At 48.9% G+C, this 21456-nt stretch overlaps 1 protein-coding gene and 1 pseudogene across 1 annotated transcript in view; both read left to right on the top strand.

The window, feature by feature from the left end:
* Positions 1 to 21456, top strand: part of LOC147683962 (guanine nucleotide exchange factor DBS-like) — a 1615891-nt gene that overhangs the window by 186832 nt on the left and 1407603 nt on the right. The window lies entirely within an intron of this gene.
* LOC147683965 (protein FAM221A pseudogene) lies at positions 294 to 1426 on the top strand (annotated as a pseudogene).

The following is a 21456-nucleotide window of genomic DNA, read 5'->3' as shown; positions in this document are numbered from 1 at the left end:
TGAGAGGAGGCACGGGGGACAGTGAGAGGAGGCGGGGAGGACGGTGAGAGAAGGCACGGAGGACAGTGAGAGGAGGCAGGGAGGACAGGGATAGGAGGCACGGAGGACGGTGAGAGAAGGCACGGGGGACAGTGACAGGAGGCGGGGAGGACACGGAGGACAGTGAGAGGAAGCGGGGAGGACAGTCAGAGGAGGCGGGGAGGACAGTGAGAGGAAGCGAGGAGGACAGTCAGAGGAGGCGGGGGGGGGACAGTGAGAGGAGGCAGAGATGAGGTGAGAGGAGGCAGGGAGGACAGTGAGAGGAGGCAGAGAGGAGGTGAGAGGAGGCGGGGAGGACAGCGAGATGAGGCAGGGAGGACAGCCAGAGGAGGCACAGAGGACAGTGAGAGGAGGTGGGGAGGACAGTGAAGAAATATAAAAACAGGGCGGCTCCGATGCGATACATTTTGAGAGTGAAAGCGAAGGCCCAAGTATGAGTGGGAATCGCTTGCCTATCGACAAGGGGAAAGCCCCGGCGAGGCGCACGCCGCAGCAGAGGCAGTTGGCCCCACAAGGCCCAGAGCGCCCGCCTGACGTGGGGGGACAGGCCGAGGCGGTACAGGCCTACCTCGAGTACCGGAGAATCGTCGGCGACGACGACCAAGGCAAAACTTTCACACCACAGGAGTACGAGGAGTACAAGAAGAGAGTGATCCCCATCAGGCTGCGGAACAGGCTGTATGTGAGCTGGAGGTCGCCCACTGGCATGGACTGTAAACTGGTGGGCCCAGAAACCCCGTGCTTTTGTACCCACAGATACAAGCAGCACAAGACGGACTTTGAAGAGCTGCCAAAAGATCGACCCATTCCTTTACCCTGCAAAGTGGAGCGATGCCAGTGCAGCGGGTACCTGTTTGTGCCTCTTAATGGTACCTCCCCCATACGTTGCAGGTGCAAACACTTCGCCGATGACCACAGCGAAGCAAATGACCACCGGTGCAAGAAATGTTCCACCTGCCCGGGGTTCCACAGCTCCTTCACTTGCGGCTGTGGCAAACCAGCCTACGTGCACCAGACCGTGGTGGAGACCAAAGAGGAGCGGCTAGCACAAGGGAAGCCGGTGGGGATAGATGTCCCGTATATTGCAATGGGAGGCCTGACCGGCATCAGCTCCCTGGCAGATGGGCACATGAGGCTGGACGACAGTGGTAGAGGGGCCCTGCCTCCTGCCTTCTTTGAGGCGGCCAATAGTAGAATGGACCTTCCATTAATAAAAGCATTTGAGCCGCATGTATCGGGCGGCGCTGGGGCTCCGTCTTCAGCAGTCTCGCAGAGAAGGACCGAGGAGGACGAAATGGCCTACTATGAAAAACGCTACCAGGAACGACTGAAAAAAGAAAAGGCTTTAAAAGGCTTGAAACCCCAACCCGGACTGAAAGATCCATGACCGTTTTACGTCATCTAATGTGGTTTAATGCATATCACATATTGTTATATGGACATTTTAGTTACATTTTGTTATTTTCTATTATTAAATTATACTGTTTGAGTGGAGTGTTGGGTACTCTGTTTAAGGCAGCTGTTTAGAGCACCCTGCTGAGACTTAAGACTCCCAGCGGGGATCAACAGGCATCCGAAGACTAGCGGCGAGCACATTTTTAGGCCGAGCCTACCAGACACCTGTCTCTCGGCAGAAGACCCTTTGTCAGTTTACCAAGATCTTACAGTGGCCTTAAATGTATGTATGTATGTATGTATGTTTGTATGTGTGCAGAGCTTACATAGCGCACCTATCGCCCCAAGGGTATCCTGGCGCTGCAACTTAGCCTATAATGACTGCAAGCAATGAGCCAGATTATCAGTGAGAACACTGTTCTCAGTTCTTAGGGAAAAGCCAGGTTTTTAGGCTCTTTCTGAAACTTAACAGGAAGGTCACCTGTCTAATGCTCAGTGGAAGGTTGTTCCAAAGGCGTGCAGCCGCTACGCTGAAGGCCCTACCTCCCGTCCTGGATTTCTTAAATTTGGCCATAGTTACCAGAAAGGCACTAGACGAACTGAGATGTCTTGCTGGCTTATACCATGTAAATATCTCCTGCATAGGGATCGGGCCCGTTCCGTGTACTGCTCTAAACACCATACACTAGGGTTCTTCAATCTGTGGGGCGCGCCCCCCTGGTGGGGCGCGGCGCCATCCCAGGGGGGGCGCGGGCTCCACTTCGATCTTCCCTTTGTGCCCGTTTCTTTGTCTGGGTGATTCTCCCAGGAGGGGGCCAATTCACGGGGTTGACAGCTTTGGCTGCGGTGCGAGGCAGGGGTCTCCTCTGCTAAAAACGAAAGCAAACAAAGAGACACGCTTTCAGTTTTAGCAGAGGAGACCCCTTGCCTCCCACTGCAGCTGAAGCTGTCAGCTCTGTGAATTAACCCCCTCCTGGGAGAGTTAGCTCTTCCCAGAAGGGAGAGAAGGTTTCGCAGAGGTTTTGAGGCACGGGCAGGGTGGGCTCTGGTCCAGGGCCCCAGCCTTTCAAGGGGGGGGGTGGGAGTGAGGGGGAGTTAGGGGGGCCGGAGTCCTTCAGTTATTTTGGGAAGGGAGGGAGAGGTTGCAATCCGGGTTTGGGCCATGAATCGGGGCAGTGGGTTCTGGTCTGCGGTCCTCAACTCATGAGGATCTTTGTGTGGGCACCCGGTGTTCAGGGATGTTGGTCTGCAGATTCGAATTTGAATCATAAAAGGTGTGAGGGTGGAGTGGTGGATGTATGGGTGGGGGGTGGATGGATGAGTGAGGGGATGGATGGTGAGTGAAGGGGTGAATGGATGGTGGGAGAGAGGATGGATGCATGAGTGGAGGGATGGATGGGAGTGGATGATGTGTATATGGTTGGAAGGGTAGATGGATGGGTGGAGGGGTGGATGGATCAGTGAAATGGTGGATGGATCCATGGGGGGGTGGATGGATGAGAGAGGTGATGGATGGATTGATGTATTGATGGGTGAAGGGATGAATGAATGGATGGATGGACGAGTGAAGGGGTGGATGTGGGCATGGATGGGTGATTGAGGAGGGTGGATGGACGGGGGGATGGATGGAGGAGTGAAGGGGTGGATGAGTGGTCAATGGATGGATTCATGAGTGGATGAGTGGATGGATGAGTGGGTGGATGGGTGAAGGGTGGATGGAGGGATGGGTGGCTGGGTGAGGGGGGAATGGAGAGAGAGGGGGAGGATGGATGGATGAGTGATGACATGGATGAATGATTGGCAGAGTGGATGGGCAGGTGTGTGCATGGATGGGTGAGGAGAGGAGCATGGAGCTGGATGGGTCAGAGAGTGCATATATGAGTGGGGGGGGGGGTGGGTGGAGAGCGGGATGGATGGGTGGATGGATGAGTGGGGTTTGAGTGGGTGGACGGATGAGTGGGTGCGGGGATGGCTGGATGGGTGAGAGGGTGGGTGGTTGGATGGATGAGTGGATGGATGGCTGGGTGGAGGAGTGGATGGATGAGTGGAAGAGTGGATGGATGAGTGGAGGAGTGGATGGATGAGTGGGAGGATAGCTTGGGTGAATGGTTGGATGGATGGATGAGTGGTTGGATGGATGGAAGAGTGGGTGGATGGAAGGGTGGAAGAGTGGATGGATTGGTGAGGGGATAGACTGGGTGAAGGGATGGATGGATGATGGATGGGTGAGGGGGTGAATGGAGGGATGGAGAGGTGAGATGATGGATGGAGGGATGGAAGGTGGATGAGTTTGCAAGTGGTTTGGATGTGGATGGGGCTCAGATGGAGGGACGGAATGAATGGTGGGGGAGTTGGTGGATGACAAGGTGTACATGATGGATGGGGAGGGTTGTGATGACTTCCTTTGCTTTCTTGGTGCCTTGAGAGCTGTGGTTCAGAGTGGAAGGTATTTGAATTGTTTGGCTGCTCCCTTGCCTATGTGTTACTGTTCTGTATTCTATGTGTGCTCATGTGTGGGATCTATGCATCATGCGTGTGACATTTTGCGTGACGTCCAGCTGGCACTTGAATGCGGGGCCCCCATGGTCAAGGTCGGGTTCCATGTTTTGTGTTCCGCTTGGTGAAGCACCCATGGTGTGTTCCCTATTGTGGGTTCATCACGGCGGTCCTCCCTTTGGTTCACTTGTGCATGGTGCTTTACATCCTACAATGTATTTGTTTATTTGTTGGGGAGTTTGTGAGATTGGGTTCTCAGCACTTGCGGTGTTGAAGACTAGGTACCGTTTAGAACTGGATGTGGAGCACAGCCTGAGGATGGCAGTGGCAGGGATTCACCCACAGATTGAGAGTCTAGGTGTGGCTGGGCACCGGCACACCAGTCACATTCATGTTGGTGGTGTTGTTGTTGTTGATCTGTGTCCCGTGTAAGGCAGGGCATCCTAGTGGGGAGAATTTGCCCACATTTTTTCTTGGAGGATTGTGTTTTGAACTGTCTGGTACGCCTCTGTCGTTTCGCCACACCCACTCACAGGCCTGCAGTTTGCTAGGCATTCTTGTTGTGTTGAGCATTGTTTGCCGGATATGGCCCGTGGTGTGCGCGTGGCAGTCGATCATGTGGTGTGCCGGATTCCCGAGGTTTCTGTCGGGTGGTGGGGGGGCCCAACATCTGGGGGAATTCAGCTGGGGGGGCTCAACCTGGAAAAGTTTGAAGACCTCTGCCATACACAGTAATTTAAAACAGATCCTCTCTCTAACGGGGAGCCAATGGAGATCTCTCAAAGCCCGACTAGTGGAGGATCTGCGTTGCCTGTTTAATGCCAGCTTTGCCGCTATGGACTGGACCCTCTGCAATCCCTGCAGAATGTATTGAGGAGCTCCCAGATACAGGGAATTGCAGTAGTCCAGTCTACATAGAATTATACTCCTGGCTACCAAGGGTCTTGTCTTCTCAGGCAGCAGTGGAAGTATCTGTCGCAGTGCCATCAATAGGGCAAACCAGACACTGACCATTTTATTGGCCTGTGATGCCATTTGAAGGTCGTCGTCAATCAGGATGTCCAGATTGCACACGGTCTTAACTGGAGCTAGGGGGTCGTCTCTTGGAGTGAGTTTAAACTCCAGCGGCAGATGCTGTAACCTTTTACCACTGGAGCAGTACACCACCTCTGTCTTCCCTCTATTAAACTGCAAAGTGTTTTCTTTAAGCCATCTTGCAGTTTGACACATGCATTCCTGAAAGATCTCCATGGTCACTGCTTGCTTTCCCTCCAGAGAATACACCAGTTGGGTGTCGTCAGCATAGTTTACCAGGTCAACCCCAAATGACTTTATGATGGGGATCAGTGGACGTAGATATATATTCAAGAGAATGGGGCTTATTGCCGAGCCTTGTGGCACCCCATGTCTACCAAAGACTTGGCGGAGATAAACGGGTTTATAGTTACCACCTGATTTCTCTCCGACATGTATGATTGCAGCAACTTCAGGGCTCGGCCTTTCACCCCCATTCGCTCCAACCTGCCCAGCAAAACCTCATGGCTCAGTGTCAAATGCGGCCGACATGTCTAGTAGCACTAGAACCGATGAATTACCATTGTTAGCACGCATTTGCAGATTGTCCAATATGGTGGCTAGGGCTGTTTCCGTCCCATGACCTGGGCGGTAGCCAACTGGTCCCTGTCCAGTAAATCATTCTCTTCGAGGTAACCTGATAATGACTTGCTGATCACTTTTTCCAGTATTTTTATAGGATATGGCAGAAGGGATATAGGCCTAAAGTTTGCCGGGTTGGTGGAATCTAAGGAGGGTTTCTTGAGTAGGCGCGGTTACCACTGCCTGCTTCCAGGCCTCTGGTACCACCCCATCATCTAATGATTGACAGCAGATTTGGTGCACTCAAGGAAATAATTCTTGCCCATATTTGTTTCATATCTTATGAGGGAGGGGATCTTTTTTTTTGTTTTTTAATTTTTTTTATTGAAAATGTTCATACATTTTAACCCCCCCCACCCCCCCCCCCACCCCCCCTCCCACCTCCCCCGAAGGACAGTTTTCCTTTGAGCTCGGGCCTGGGGCAGACCATATAGACAATCCATAAATTTTACATAACAAACATTATTTGCACAGTACACGGTTATTGATAAACAATATGTGATATGGAGGACAAGTATATTAAAGGTAAAAACAAACTAAGAGAAATAAAGGAGGAGATACATTGGAAAGAGAGATGAAGAGAAAGAGAGAAAAAAAGGAAAAACTTTTTAAAAATTATATGGGAGGGGGAGCTGGTGTCAAGTTGAAACAATGTTCATGTAAGGTTATAATCTGTACATTCCAAGAAACACAATAATATCTGATAATCTTATCCCACCCCTTCCCTCCATTTGTTAATTGGAGCCCATATTTGTTGCCCCATTGCTCTCCCTTTTTCCCCCCGCCTGGCATAAATTGAATTCTCTAAATTACAGCTATGCAATTGCCTGGCTACCCATTGCTGTAACATAGGTGGTGTTTTATCTTTCCAGGCTGTCGCAATACATAGACGATAAACTGCCATTGCTACGAATATAAAATATTCATGATTACGACAAGAGTCATCGCTTGTGACCCCTAGCATGACCAGTTCTGGGGTTATCTTAATTTGCAGTTTAAGTGTTTTGTCCATGAATACCTCCATAGATTCTATCAGTGGTCGTAAGACTGGGCAAGCAGCATACAAATGTATTATATCACCCTCATTACTATCACACATGGGGCATGTTATTCCCTGTGTTCCCCCCATTGAGCTATTTTAGCAGGTGTATAGTACAACATATACAGAGTTTTATAATGCTGTGCTTGCAAAGCTGAGGAGCATAGAATTTCATGGCCGTAATTTAGTGATTTCCCATACACCCCTCGCTCTATCCCCATTCTGTTAATCCACTTCAGTTCTACCTTCTCCAAATCATAATCCCTATTGTTAATAAGCTCTGCATACAATCTTCTAATCGTGCATCCTTGCCCCTCCTCGATGACCTGCAATATTATATTGTATTCAAAACCCCTCTCTCCCCCTGTCTTGCCTGCAAGGAAGCTTCTTGCTTGTAAATATTTGAAAAAGCTTCTTGAGTTCATTCCAAACTTCCCTTGTAGTACTGAGAATTGGTAAATACCCTCAGCGCCTATAAGATCCCCCACGTTCCTTATCCCAAGCCTTACCCACTCCCCAAAAGTTGAGTCTCCGAATATATCCTGTGGTAATGTAAGATTATTGGCCAGTCAAATGTGGGCATTAAATCTGCCCATGCCAAAGCTGTTCTTAAACGCCTGCCAGATCCTATATGCTGCATCCACTGTCTTAGATTTAGTGAGGGAGGGGATCTAAAGGAGACCCAGATGAAACATTTTGAGCACAACGTTCCCGGATCAAAACCTCCAACAAGTTTAGCTATCTTTTCATCAAAGTGGGCAGCGATCTCATCGCATAATTTCTGTGAGGTGACTACTTTATTACCCATGCAGGCAGGACCAGAGAGATCCCGTATGATGTTAAAGAGGGCTTTTGTGCTGTTAGGCGCATGAAGAATAGTTTCAGCGAAGAAAAGTGCTTTGGTTTTAGCAATAGCCTCTTTGTATTGAGTCTGTGCTGCTTTTAGCACTTTCTTGTCTCCTTCTAAGTAGCACCTTTGCCACATCCTCTCAGCCTGTCTACATGCAATGCACAAAAGTTTCAGCTCCTCGTTATACCATGAGGCACATGGCTTCCTTTTATTCTTCATCTGTTTAATGAGGGCACATATATTCAGTGTATTAATAATGTGTACAATAAGATTGATAATTCTTATCCACTGATTCGTCAGAAACAAAAAAAAAAATGATGCAAGAATATGGGGCCTATCTTATTTTTTATAACTAGTCTCGCCCAGTCTCTACCCCTACGGTAAGTCACTGGGCAGCTGTTGTCATGCGCTGCTTCAGGCAGGGCCATTCTAAACTGGATGAGTGAGTGATCGGTCCAGCTTTGAGGCAGTACACTGTTAACCTCCGTATCTGCCTGGTTTGCGAATATTAAATCCAGCACATGCCCTCCTAGGTGTGTGGGATGGTATACTAACTGATTTAAGCTGAGGTTTTCACAGGTTTGCCTAAGATCTCTCAAGTGATTTCCTAGGGTCCCGTTATCCCACAGGTTAAAAATCTCCTAAGAGCAGCATTCTGGAGTGTGCTAGAGTCAGGGTAGTAATGGTATCAGCCAGTTGTTGATACTGTGTGTCTTGACCCGGCGGTCTATAAAAGACCATTCCAGTTAGAAGCCTTCCCCTTCTGCCGTTTTGTGCGGGAGATTGAGGGCTGTCGCTGGTTGTTTTCGCCGTTCTTAGTCCCGGGGTTGCGGAGCACTCGAACTCAAGCAACCGCCTTCGTTGCCATCCAAGCCACAAGCACCCAGAGGCCAAGAACGCGATAATACACAACACAAAGACAGCGCTGCTGAGAGTAGACAGAGAAATGGCAGTGAGCATCAAGGGCACCAAATGGGAATCACTGTGGCACAACACAAAAATAACCTACAAGGGAAAAACACTTAACAGCAAGGAATGGTACGGCAGAGGAATCACAACGCCATCACAACTAGAAGCAGGGAACAACCCGCTCACATACAAGGCAATACAGCAGACAACATTACTACCGAACAAGGAGTTCTACGAATTCCTCAAAATCAAAGCGGCTGTCACCAAAGCGGGCCTCTCGAAACAGACACCCACCATCATACAATACACACAAAACCTAAACAAGACAGGCCACCAAACAGCGCAAATTTACAAACTAATCACTCCGCGCTCCACATCTCTGAACAACAAGACACTAGCCTTTTGGGAACAGACCATACAAAGACCCCTAAACGAGGAAGAAAGAGCCAGGCTATGGACGGCAGCGTCCAAAAACAAAATCACGCCACAACTAGCACAGACCAAGTACTGGTTACTTCATAGGCTACATTGGACACCAGCGAAACTAGGGAAAGTAGGAGCGAGCGAGAGTAGCACATGCTGGAACTGCCAGAGGGCAACAGGGGACCTATCCCACATGCTATACGACTGCCCCAAAATCAAAGCCTTCTGGAACAAGGTCTACAACCTAATAGACACAGTCACAGGTAGCAAGACACAAAGAGGACTAGCGGGGATAGCCACCGCCTTCCTGTCAGTAGAACTCCAGTCCAAAGAAGCACGAGACCTGGTAGATGTACTTCTGACAGCTGCGGTTAAAACTATCCTGGGTAACTGGAAAGACACCAGCAAAGCCACCTTCAAACGCTGGTTCAACTGGGTCACGTTCCTCCGGGGGGCTGACAACATCACTGCCAAACACAAGGCGGCGAACCACACCGCTAAAGATAACATGTGGGAAGCTCTCGACGCATATCTAGAACAGTGACCAGCATCCACCCCCCCCCCCCTCTTCTTTCTCTTCTTCCTTTTTCTTTCTCTCTAATGGCCCCACCAGGCCGCAAGTATTACGAATGTGTTGCCCTTTTTCTTTTTTGTTATGGAAAAAAAATGCACTCTCAATAAAGAATATTTTGAAATAAAAAAAAAAAAAAAAAAAAAAAAAAAAAGAAGCCTTCCCCTTCTACCTTGTAATGAGAAGCCTAATAGCTCGATCCCTGCAACCTCTTCGACCTGTAGTGGAGCAAAGTTCCATCCTTCTTTAAACAGGACCCCAACACCCCCTCCTCTTCCAGAGGACCTGGGCTTATGAAACATCTTATAGCCAACTGGACAGGCAAGACCTAGCTTTACCAGGGAGTCATTGTTAGACCATGTCTCTGTAAGAAACAATACATCTAAATCCATGTCTTCTAACATGTTAGACACCTCCTGGAAATGTTTAACCAGTGACCTGCAATTTAACAATCCACACTGTAGTGGATCACATCCCCGTGACTGGGCTACTTGAATTCCCCCCTCCACAGTCCTCTCACCAATACTAACCAGTTCATCCTTGGAGCAGGTAAGCCGGCCGTAGCTGACACGGGCAGCATGGCTGGCGCTAGGTGCTGACGAGGCGTGGACGGGCGCAGACGGGCTTGCCTCTGGCGCGCATCGGCGCGTGCTGCGCGCTTGCATTGCCCCTCCTGAAATAGGCCTACAGATGCAGTCGTCCGAGCGCTGACCAAAATGGCGCTTCCTACAATGGCACTAGGAGAAGAACCGTTCCCTACCTTCCTCTAAGCAGCGAGATGGAGTGTCGATTTTTAAAGTGCGGGTATGCTTTTGCTAACAATTTTTATAATTTTATTTCCAACAACTAAAAAATTATATATTTCCTTATTTAAAATGCGGCGAGCCCCCCCTGTCCCTGACCCTGCAGCCAGTGGCAGGACAGGCATCCCACAAGACTTGCTTTTAAAACGGAAAGGCCAGCAAAACAATCAGCGCAAGGCATACACTGTCAGCTTTAAGTTGTTTTAGTTCTAGTCGCGCGCTTGCATTGCCCCTCCTGAAAAAGGCCAGCAGATGCAGTCGTCCGAGCACTGGAGCGCTGATCAAAATGGCGCTTCCTACAATGGCACTAGGAGAAGAACCGTTCCGTACCTCCCGCTAAGCAGAGAGATGGAGTGACAATTTTTAAAGTGTGGGTATGCTTCTGCTAACAATTTTTATAATTTTATTTCCAACAAATAAAAAAATATATTTCCAAATGTAAAATGCGGCGAGCCCCCCTGTCCCTGACCTGCAGCCAGCGGCAGGACAGGCGTCCCACAAGACTTGCTTTTAAAACGGAAAGGCCAGCAAAACAATCAGCGCAAGGCATGCACTGTCAGCACTAAGTTGTTTTAGTTCTAGTCGCGTGCGCTTGCATTGCTCCTCCTGAAATAGGCCGGCAGATGCAGTCGTCCGAGCACTAGAGCGCTGACCAAAATTGCGCTTCCTACAATGGCACTAGGAGAAGAACCGTTCCCTACCTCCTGCTAAGCAGCTAGATGGAGTGGCGATTTTTAAAGTGTGGGTATGCTTCTGCTAACAATTTTTGTAATTTTATTTCCAACAATTAAAAAAATATATTTCCAAATTTAAAATGCGGCGAGACCCCCCTGTTCCCTGACCCTGCAACCAGCGGCAGTACAGGCATCCCAAAAGACTTGCTTTTAAAACAGAAAGGCCAGATAAACAATCAGCGCAAGGCATGCACTGTCAGCTCTAAGTTGTTTTAGTTCTAGTTAAATCCTGCCCATTGCTTACCATTGGCTGGCTTATATGCCACTCATATTACCTAGCTTCTTATTCAATGGCTTGCCTTCTCCAGCTTGAGTTTGTCCCTCCCCTGCACCATAAGTTCCCCCCACCAGGTAGGTCGCACCCCTCCGCACAGCACCGCCTGCTGCCGCTGCTGAGGAAGTTTGAGGCCCTCCACCACCCGCAGGCTACCACCTGCGCCTCATCCCTGGTGGCCAGTGGTAGGCCGTAGGTAGGTTTATTCATCCTTCGCTTTATTGCCTTTATTGTATTGCCTCTATTTTCATTGTTGTGTCTGCTGTTGTCTGTCTTCCCCCGCTGCCTGTACGAGGTCAGTGCCCCTTTTTCATCCCTCTGTCCCCCTCGCTCTCCCCGTGCTCTCTCTGCCCGGTCCTTCCTTCTGTAACCCTCACTGCCCCCATGCGTCTCTGCCCGGTTTTCCCTTCTGTTCCCCTCGCTGCCCCCGTGTTCCTGCCCGGTTTTCCCTTCTGCTCCCCTTGCTGCCCCAGCGCCTCTCTGCCGGTATGCCTTCTGTTCTTAGCTGCCCCTGTATTTTGTATTTTGTCTCTGTGCCACTCGTTTTTTTGGTATTTTTGTGCCCTTTTTGCCTTCTGTGCCACTCGTTTTTCCCTAGTTTTTGTGCCCCTTTTGCCTTCTGTTCCACTCGTTTTTTACGCCCATCAGCCTTCTGTGCCACTCGTTTTTCCCTAGATTTCGTGCCACTTTTGACTTCTGTTCCACTCGTTTTTTGTGCCCTTCTGCCCTCTGTTCCACTTGTTTTTTTGTGCCCTTCTGCCCTCTGTGCCACTCGTTTTTCCCTCTTTTTTGTGCCCCTTTGACCTTTTGTTCCACTCGTTTTTTGTGCCCTTCTGCCCTCCATTCCACTCATTTTCTGTGCCCTTCTGCCCTCCATTCCACTCGTTTTTTGTGCCCTTCTGCCCTCTGTGCCACTCGTTTTCCCCTCATTTCTGTGCCCTTTTTGCCTTCTGTTCCTCTCTTTTTTGGGCCCTTTTGCCTTCTGTGCCACTCGTTTTACCTCACTGCCCTCGCCGCTGCGTTCCCTGCGGCCCGCCCCCCTGACTGCCCACTGTCCATTCGCTGTCCCCGCCTCCCAGCTGCTCCTCCCTCCCACCTCCCCATATATGCCCGCTGCTGCGCGGCCGCGACCTGGCGCGCCAAAGGCAAGCCTAATGTGAGCCCGTCTGCGCCCGTTCGAGCCTGGACCGCGCCCAGAGCCAGAACCCCTGGCTCCCACCCACCACGACGACCGCCGCCACTACGATGCCAGCACTCTGCACACACTCAACTCCGGACGGAGCCACCCCTGCTTCTAGGCCACCACGAAACGCACACACGGCCCCTTCACCTGCCGGTACTGCAGCTACACCAGCCTCAGAGCCGACAAACCACCCCCCAAGAAAGACCCCAACCACCTCCGATGCATACTACTGAACACCCGCTCCGCACGCAAGCATGCCGTTGAGCTCTGGGACCTGCTCGACACAACATCCCCAGATGTCGTCTTCCTGACAGAGACCTGGTTAAACGACTCCTCCGCACCCGACATCGCCATAGCCATCCCAGATGGCTACAAGATCACCCGCAGAGACCGCACCAACGGAGTCGGAGGAGGAATCGCCATCGTCCACAAGAACAGCATCAGGGTCTCGACTAGCACCGATGACGCGCTCAGCATCGCCGAATACATGCATTTCCAGATCCACACAGACCCTAACTCCACCCTCAGAGGCACACTCGTCTACCGACCCCCCAGGACCCCGCCCCCAGTTCAGTGACTCCATCGCCGACTTGATCAGCACGCACGCCCTGACCTCCTCCGACTGCATCCTCCTCGGAGACCTGAACTTTCACCTTGAGAACAACAACGACAACAACTCCACAACCCTGATCGATAACCTCGCCAACCTGGGACTGAAGCAACTCGTCACAACGCCCACCCACTCCGCCGGCCACACGCTCGACCCCGTCTCTATCAGCCACACCACTGAACTCCTCTGGACCGACCAAAGCTGCATCCACTTCGCCTTCCAGAAACCCACCACACACCACCTTACCCAACAGATCCCCTGCCGCTGCTGGAGCAAAATCACCGAAGACGAACTACACGCAAACCTCGCTCTCGGCCCACCCACCGAACCCTCCAACACCGACAACGCTGTCCACAGCCTCAGACGCTGGATCGAGGATTGCGCCAACACCCTCGCCCCACTGAAGAAACCTCCCCACAGAGACACCAGCAAGAGGGTCAGCTGGTTCACCCCAGAACTCCTAGCCTCCAAGCAAGCTTGCCAGAAACTAGAGAAGAAATGGCACAGTGAACAAACTCCGGACAGCCACGCTGCACACAAGGACGCCATCCGCAGCCACCACCACCTCATCAGAGCGGCCAAGAGGACCTCCTTCAAAGACCGCCTCGACAAAAACGCACACAATAGCAAGGAGCTCTTCAACATCGTGAAGGAACTCTCCAACCCCAGCTCCAACGACATCCCGCCGCCGCAAGCCCTGTGCCACTCCCTCGCCACCTTCCTCCACCGCAAGATAGCAGACACCGAGACAGCCCCAACAGACAGCAACACAACAGACCCTCCGTACACTATCGACCACGACCCCCCGATAGCCTAGGCCAGCGTGAGCATCGATGACACCATCAAGACCATGCGCATAATCCACTCCGGCTCTCCGTCAGACCCATTCCCGCACCACGTCTTCAACAGAGCAAGCGGCTCCATCGCACCCCACCTGTGCAACGTCATCAATCTCTCCCTCGAGACCGCGACCTTCCCAGAGATCTGGAAACACGCCGAGATCAGCACCCTACTCAAAAAACCTAAGGCAGACCCAAGAGACTTCAAGAACTTCCGGCCCATTTCTCTGCTCCCCTTCCCGGCCAAGGTCATTGAGAAAAACGACAACAGACAGCTAACCCAATACCGTGAAGAAAACAGAATCCTGGACCCTTCCCAGTCAGGGTTCCGCAGCAACCACAGCACCGAGACTGCCCTCATCGCTGCCACCAATGACATCAGGACTCTGCTGGACAGCAGCGAGACCGCAGCACTCATCCTCCTACTCCTCTCCGCCGCCTTCATCACCGTCTGCCACCGTACACTATGCGCACGCCGCAGGGATCCGAGACAAGGCTCTGGATTAGACCACCTCCTTTCTCTCCGGCAGACCCCAGAGCGTCCGCCTCCCCCCATTCCGTTCCAAAGCCTCCGAGATCATCTGCGGCGTACCCCAGGGATCCTCCCTCAGCCCGACGCTGTTCAACATTTACATGGCCCCGCTTGCACACGTAGCACGACAGCTGATACTCTCCCTCACCAAGGACCCCATCACCACCAAAGTCAACCTCCACGAAGGAATGAAGGCCATTGCCGACTGGATGAAGACCAGCCGTCTGAAGCTGAACTCGGACAAGACGGAGGTCCTCATCCTCGGCTCCAACCCTTCAGCCTGGGACGACTCCTGGTGGCCGACGGCACTGGGGGCAGCCCCGACACCCACCCACCATGCACGCAACCTGGGAATCATCCTCGACTCAACGCTCTCAATGACCAAGCAAGTCAACGCAGTCTCCTTCTCCTGCTTCAACACCCTCTGCATGCTCCACAAGATCTACAGATGGATCCCGACAGATACAAGAAAGACAGTCACCCAGGCCCTCGTCAGCAGCAGACTCGACCACGGAAATGCCCTCTACGCGGGCGCCCCAACCAAGCTCCTCAAACGACTACAACGCATCCAAAACGCCTCGGCACAACTGATCCTCGACGTACCACGCAACTGTCACATCACCCCCCACCAAGAAACCTGCACTGGCTCCCCGTCAACAAGAGAATATCCTTCAAGCTCCTCACCCACGCACACAAGGCACTCCACAAGACTGGCCCAGCCTACCTCAACAGACGTCTCTCCTTCTACATCCCCAACCGCCAGCTACGCTCCGCCGACCTCTCACTCGCCACCGTCCCCAACCGCCAGCTACGCTCCGCCGACCTCTCACTCGCCACCGTCCCGCGCATCCGAGGAACAACCACCGGTGGGACATCCTTCTCCCACCTCGCTGCCAAGACATGGAACTCCCTCCCACTGAGCCTACGACAGACCAAAGACCTGCTGACATTCAGGAGGATACTCAAGACCTGGCTGTTTGATCAGTAGTGGCCCCCTCTCCCCAGCGCCTTGAGACCCTCGCGGGTATGTAGTGCGCTTTACAATTGACAAATGATTGATTGATAAGCTCTTTAAATGTGTCCTTCCACTGCTCGCTTTTATGGAACTCTTTTTCTTTTTTCTTAAGAGCTTCACAAGAACTAATGTTTTTTCCAGCTATGTTACCACATTTGCTCCCCCCCCTTATACTCCTTGCAGCCCACTCTCCACCTGCTTCCCCCCATCCGCACTGTTCACCCCACCCGCACTGCTCACTCCAGTTCTTTTCACTTGAGCACTCCAAGAATGCATGTGTTTTCTAGCTCTCTCCCTTGTGTGCTTCTCTCCAGCTCCATGCTGCTCTCAGCTGTGTGTGCTTCTCTCTCGTATCTATGTGCTTCTTTCACCTCACCCCCACGCTCTGTATTGCACTCTCTCGCCCATGTGCTTCTTGTGGTTTTCTCCCTATCATGTGCTTCTCCCCTCAACCTTCCATATGCTGCTTTTCTCCTTCCTTCACCCTCCCACTCCTCAGTTACCACGTGCAACAACTGCAGTCTCTTTTTGTAATTGTCACATTCTCGCTAAACAATCTTAATTTTTTTATTTATGAATCCAAGTGGCGCCAGTATCTTGGATCCCTAAATAAAAAATTAAAGCAAATGGTGTGTACATTACTCGACTGCAACCGTGGCCTGTGGAGGGAGTTCCGGTGGGGCAGGGGAGGGGCATGGTGGGGGGTGCTAAAAAACGGAATATGGATAATTGGAGGTAAGTAAACAATGTAATTAATAAAACTAATTTCGTTGTGCGCGCTGCATCGCATTTTGAGATGCAGGGCGCTCTATGAAATTAATTTAATTTATTAAATTGTTTACTTTCCTCCAATTATCCATATTCCGGTTTTTAGCAATCCCCACCCTGCCCCTCCCCCGCCCCGCCTTTCTGCCTCACTGGAACTCCCTCCATGGGCCGTAGCTGCTCGACTGGCGTGAGCATCAGTGGAATAACATGCCCACTATTGTACTTAAAAAAAAGAAAACATTTTAGTGCTTCTGCACAGCCTTCCAACACTGTACAGCACTGCCAAAACAAATTGACAAAGTAATAGGTCCCAAAAGGGAGACCCATTTGCTTTGCCAATGCTTTTTAAATTAGTAATGAGGTAACCAACTGATTACAGGCGCAGAAATCACCTATTAGGTAAACTTTAACATTTAAAGTACTAATATTATTTATGCCTTTGTGATTAAAATGGGAATTTGTGTCTGGACGGCCATTTTATTTACTTCCAGTTTCAAAATGCGCGGTGGTCCATCTAGATGTTGATTAGCATCACATCCACTGGCATAGAATGTGGGGGCACAGGGGCGGTTGTCCTGGGCACAAAATTCTTAGGGGCATTTTTAGGGGTGCAAAATTTTAATCGGGGTGCAAAATTTTAAAAGAAAAGTGGAAGGATACTTGCCTTGCCCCGGACGCTGGCAACCCACGCTAAGCCACTGATCTCATCTACCTACTTTAGAGGATTACACCTTGGAAACAGAGAGTAACTGTGGCAGTTTCTGTTATATAATTAGTGACATAATAGGCACTAGTGTTTAGTATAAATGGCATACACCCTAATAACGGGTACCAAACATGAGGCGTGAGCCTTTATTGAGGGTGAGGAGCAATATCTGCTCAATTAGCCCTACTTACAGGACAACACGTACTAGTAAAACATACTAGTTGGAGTCTTAGTGGCTCCTTGAAGACGGGTGGAGTTGCAAGTCGATCATATGTCCTCTGCTGTTATACACTGGCAATCTAAGCAGGAGCTGTGCACACTGTTGTAATTAGTTTTGGTTCCAACTCTGTGTCTGACACAGGGTCTGACTGACGATCTGGGCATTCTAGTATTTTCCTGGTGGGCTGCTTATATGGCTGGATGGGATACCACAACCTTGAAAGTGCATAGCCAATGCATTTGAAGAAATGTGTGTACTATGCACAAGTTAGTCCAGTTTTTATAAAACAAATCCTTGAAGTGAGCAACAATCTCAAACCTACTGGACCATGTGTCAGTTTCACAACCAGCGGCGGCTCGCACAGGTAAGCGTTGTGGAACGGTGAGGCGGGGCAGGGTGGGGGGTAGTGGAATTCGACATACGACGGGATAATGAAAACTAAATAAACAAATACAACCACTTACCTTGCGCTCGGCGATGCGGCGAGCGCAAGGTAAGTGGTTTTATTCATTTATTTACTTTTCGCATTCCTGTTGGATGTCGAACTCCACTACCCCCACGCCGCCTCACTGCCCCAGAGCGTGTGACCGCCGCTGCACATAACACTTGTTTTTAAGGTCCATAGCGAGTCTGATTTGAAAACATTTGCCAGGAATAGTGTACTTTTGCCTCGGATAGTATTGGTGCAACGCCTGACAGTACAAGCGAAAGGAACTTCAAGGGATGAAACGCAGTTCCTTTGGAATCCCCAGCTGCTGTCCCTGGAGGGTTATAGCTGGACTCGAATATGACTTTGGTCTTCTGACCCTCCTTTGTTCTCAGTGAAGTCAAGAAAGTGCACATGTTCTCGTATGGGATGTACTCCCTAGGACTGCAGATTATTTTTGTTCTACAGCTGTATTAATTTTTTTTTAAGAATATTACACTGAAATTACAATGTTTCACCAAATACTCAAGGTCAAGGTCAAAAATTCAATACTCATTCCATCTAATGTACACTGTGAAGCAGTTAAGCAAAAAATATTATATATATATATATATATATATATATATATATATATATATATATATATATTATTTTTAAGTTGACCTGAAATCTAAACTATTTTGTTGATAATTAATTTTTTTGCCAACAATTTGATTTTGAGCTTGACATTTTAAATCAAGTAAATATGTAGTAGCTATAATAACAGTTGTTCGGGTATATAGTTCAACAATGATTATTATTTCCAATAAAGTGTTTAGTGCTGTGTATGATTTTTCAACAACCTTTCATTAGGATGTGGGTCCTGGGTCGGTGTTACCGGATTGCCTCTGTAGACAATGAGCTCAACGAGAACATGTTCTTTGTTGGACACAACAAACAAGATGTCCATGGGTCTGTTCAAGCACGGAGATCATGCTCGGTGCAACTGGCCCGAAAGAATAGACCAAGAGAAAAGGAACAAGAAGAAAATGAAGCAAACCATATTGTCTATGTAGATCCTTTTAAAAGGACGTAGTTTCATCACTCACTGTGGTGACACGCTTCATCATCTGGGATCTCCTCCTGATTGCAACCTAGTGCAACCAAGGGCTACAACCCCCTCTCTAAGTGGGAGGAGCTCAGGGATGTTTTGAAAAGAGAAGTCTCAAGGATTTGCTACAATCCAACAGATGTGAAGGACTAGAGATTCTGAGAGTGATGGTGCAGTGCAAAAAATGTAAACAGTAATGCGCAGCTAAAATTAGTCAGCAATAGAAAACAACTTTATTTCACATCTATTGATCACCAAATTAAAAACAGTGCAGTCCAAAATAAGGTCTACATGTTTAGGCCTCCTAGATTGAGTGTAATCTTGGCCTTCCTCAGGACCTAGGTGTGATAATGCTATTGCGTATCAAAAAGTGAAAAAACATATAGAATACAACAAAAAAGCAGGTTGGACCTATTACAACCTACCAACCAACGTAAGGTCTCTTGTGAAGTATGGTGCAATGATGACAACTAGACAAGAAAGGAAAAAGAGAAAGAAGAACAATAACAACACAGTCTTGCTTGTGTGCCTAATGCTTCATGGGGGTTGAATAAACCCTACATTACTGGCAACACTGTGAGATGCTCTTGAGAGTATACAACATCTTATGCTTACCTATAATGCACAAGGAAACGGCCTCACCTCCCCTGGTTACAACTCAGAAAATGAGGCCCGCTCTAAAAACAGAAAGAAAAAGAAGACGAAAGGCCCTAGGCGATATCTAGGTATACAGCTTATCAAACAATCGGTCTCACTTATGCCACCTGTGTGAATACAAAAACCCAACAATAGTGCAGCGTTGAACATGGCGGTGTTCTGATGTGGGTTATTATCAAGGCAATATATCAGTTTGTGCTAATGAGTATCTTTAGGTTATGCTAGTGTGGTAGACCTTATTGGACAATGGAGCTACCAATTTAGAGACACGCTAATCACAAACAAGGGTGTATAGTGTACAGTAAATAACGAACATTTAGTCAGCTGAAACTACACAAAAAACTTAAAACTCATTATCTTGAGCATAGCGCAAATACCAGTCAGGTTATGTAAGGGTTGAGTTAAATCCTTACCGCAAAGCGCATGTTAAGTACTTGCTACCAGTCTAGGTTAAAGTCATAGCCGCTAACCATAGACATAGACTCCTTTCACGAAGTCTCGAGTGTCAAGGTATACATAGCTAGATCCAAGCTAAAGCTGTGCAGTCTAACGTAATACTCAGAAAGAGGGTGAAAGGGAGGCATAGTAAGTGCATAACCTACCTGACCGTCGGTACCTCGATCTGCATCTGAGTCGTTTATTCTGAGGTAACCAGCGGAGGACGTTCATTTATATGTCTAGAAATGACCCTCTGTAGACCATTAGTGCCTAATTAGTCTCGTAAGGATGACGTCGGTGCAGTGCTCACCGGACTACAAAAAACGTTAGCATCTTGAGTAATGTAGTCTCCTGCGATACATCAAACAGCACAAAAATGGGTAATCTCCTTTGTTCAAAACAAAAAGTGTTTATAAGGACTTTCATGTTTAATCCTGAAACTTTCTATTTATTATCAGAGGAATTTTTGTGATCCACTGCAGTACGTTAAAAGGCAATGGTCTCTAGAAGTGACGTCGATGAAAAAAGAGACGTCGCTGCAAAAAGACGCTTGTTGGACTACTAAAAATCCGCTGGCATCATGGGTAGTGTAGTCCCAATCACTGCATGGTATCAGTAACTCACAACTAAACCGTCTGAGAGTAGAAACAGGCAACTGTTTGTGATATTCATTCATTATCGTCTAGAGAAGGTTGATATGTTTAATATATTATCTCGCTATTACTTGAACGGTGTCATCAGTGTACCCGAAAGCTGACGCATCGTGGGTAGTGTGGTTCAGACCATAATTTGATAGAATAAATGTATGTCACTCACTATGTTCTATCACATAGGGTGGTGGAGTTTTTTATGTGTGTACTAACTCTGATATTCTCCAAATTTTCTGAATAACCTCATGTTGGTATACTTAGTGGTACCCATGAGTTGGTTTAAAGCTTATGTTGTTGTGTGTTTAAGCTAACAGGTGTGAACTTGTTGAAGACCGGGCATACGTTTAGACTGTTGGAGGCATAAAGATGATATGACTATTGGACCTCCTACAAAGTGGTCCAAGGAATTTCATCATTGAGGCCGATCTTGTCACTCCGTAATTTGAACACCCATGTTTGTTAGTTGTGAAAAAGAAATTTAGACACATCCGTAATATGCGCTGGAATAAATGGTTGTTCTATTACTGTCCATTTCAGATCATCAGCACTGTGATTCATATCTACGAAGTGCTGTGTAAGTCTGGTGGCCTGCTTTTAACACTGTATAGTGCTCTTGTGCTCCATGATCCTTAATTTAACTTTCCATGTGATCATGCCCACATAGCGGTGCTGGCAGGGACATGTAATTAGATGAACAAGCTTATCGCTGTTACAATTAGATATTTGTATAGCACCCATGGTCTAGTGGTGCCGATATCTATGGTGCTTGTATGCTCAGTTTGTGGCCAGACGGCACATGACCCACAAGGAAAGTGTCCTTGCACTGCTGGTAGATTCCAGAGGGTCTCTTGGGTCCGAACTGGTTTCTCTCTAGGTCGGGTGTGTACCAGGCTATCTCGCAGGTTGGAACTCTGTTTGAAAGAGAACAAGGGTAATGGAATGTTTTCATTACCAATGTTGAGAATCAGCAATTCTTCCAAGCACTTTTCTGTATCTTATTTGATAAAGTGTTAAATGTAGTTACAAACATTATTCTGGATATAGCAGGCTTTGGAGTTGGTGGATCCAGGAGGGCCTATCGGTTGTTATTCGATGCCCTTTTCAATGATCGTCGTACCAACCTTTTCGGGTA

The sequence above is a fragment of the Lissotriton vulgaris genome, chromosome 11, assembly GCF_964263255.1.
Source record: "Lissotriton vulgaris chromosome 11, aLisVul1.2, whole genome shotgun sequence".
Taxonomy (NCBI): domain Eukaryota; kingdom Metazoa; phylum Chordata; class Amphibia; order Caudata; family Salamandridae; genus Lissotriton; species Lissotriton vulgaris.
This window is presented reverse-complemented; position numbering and strand designations above follow the sequence as displayed.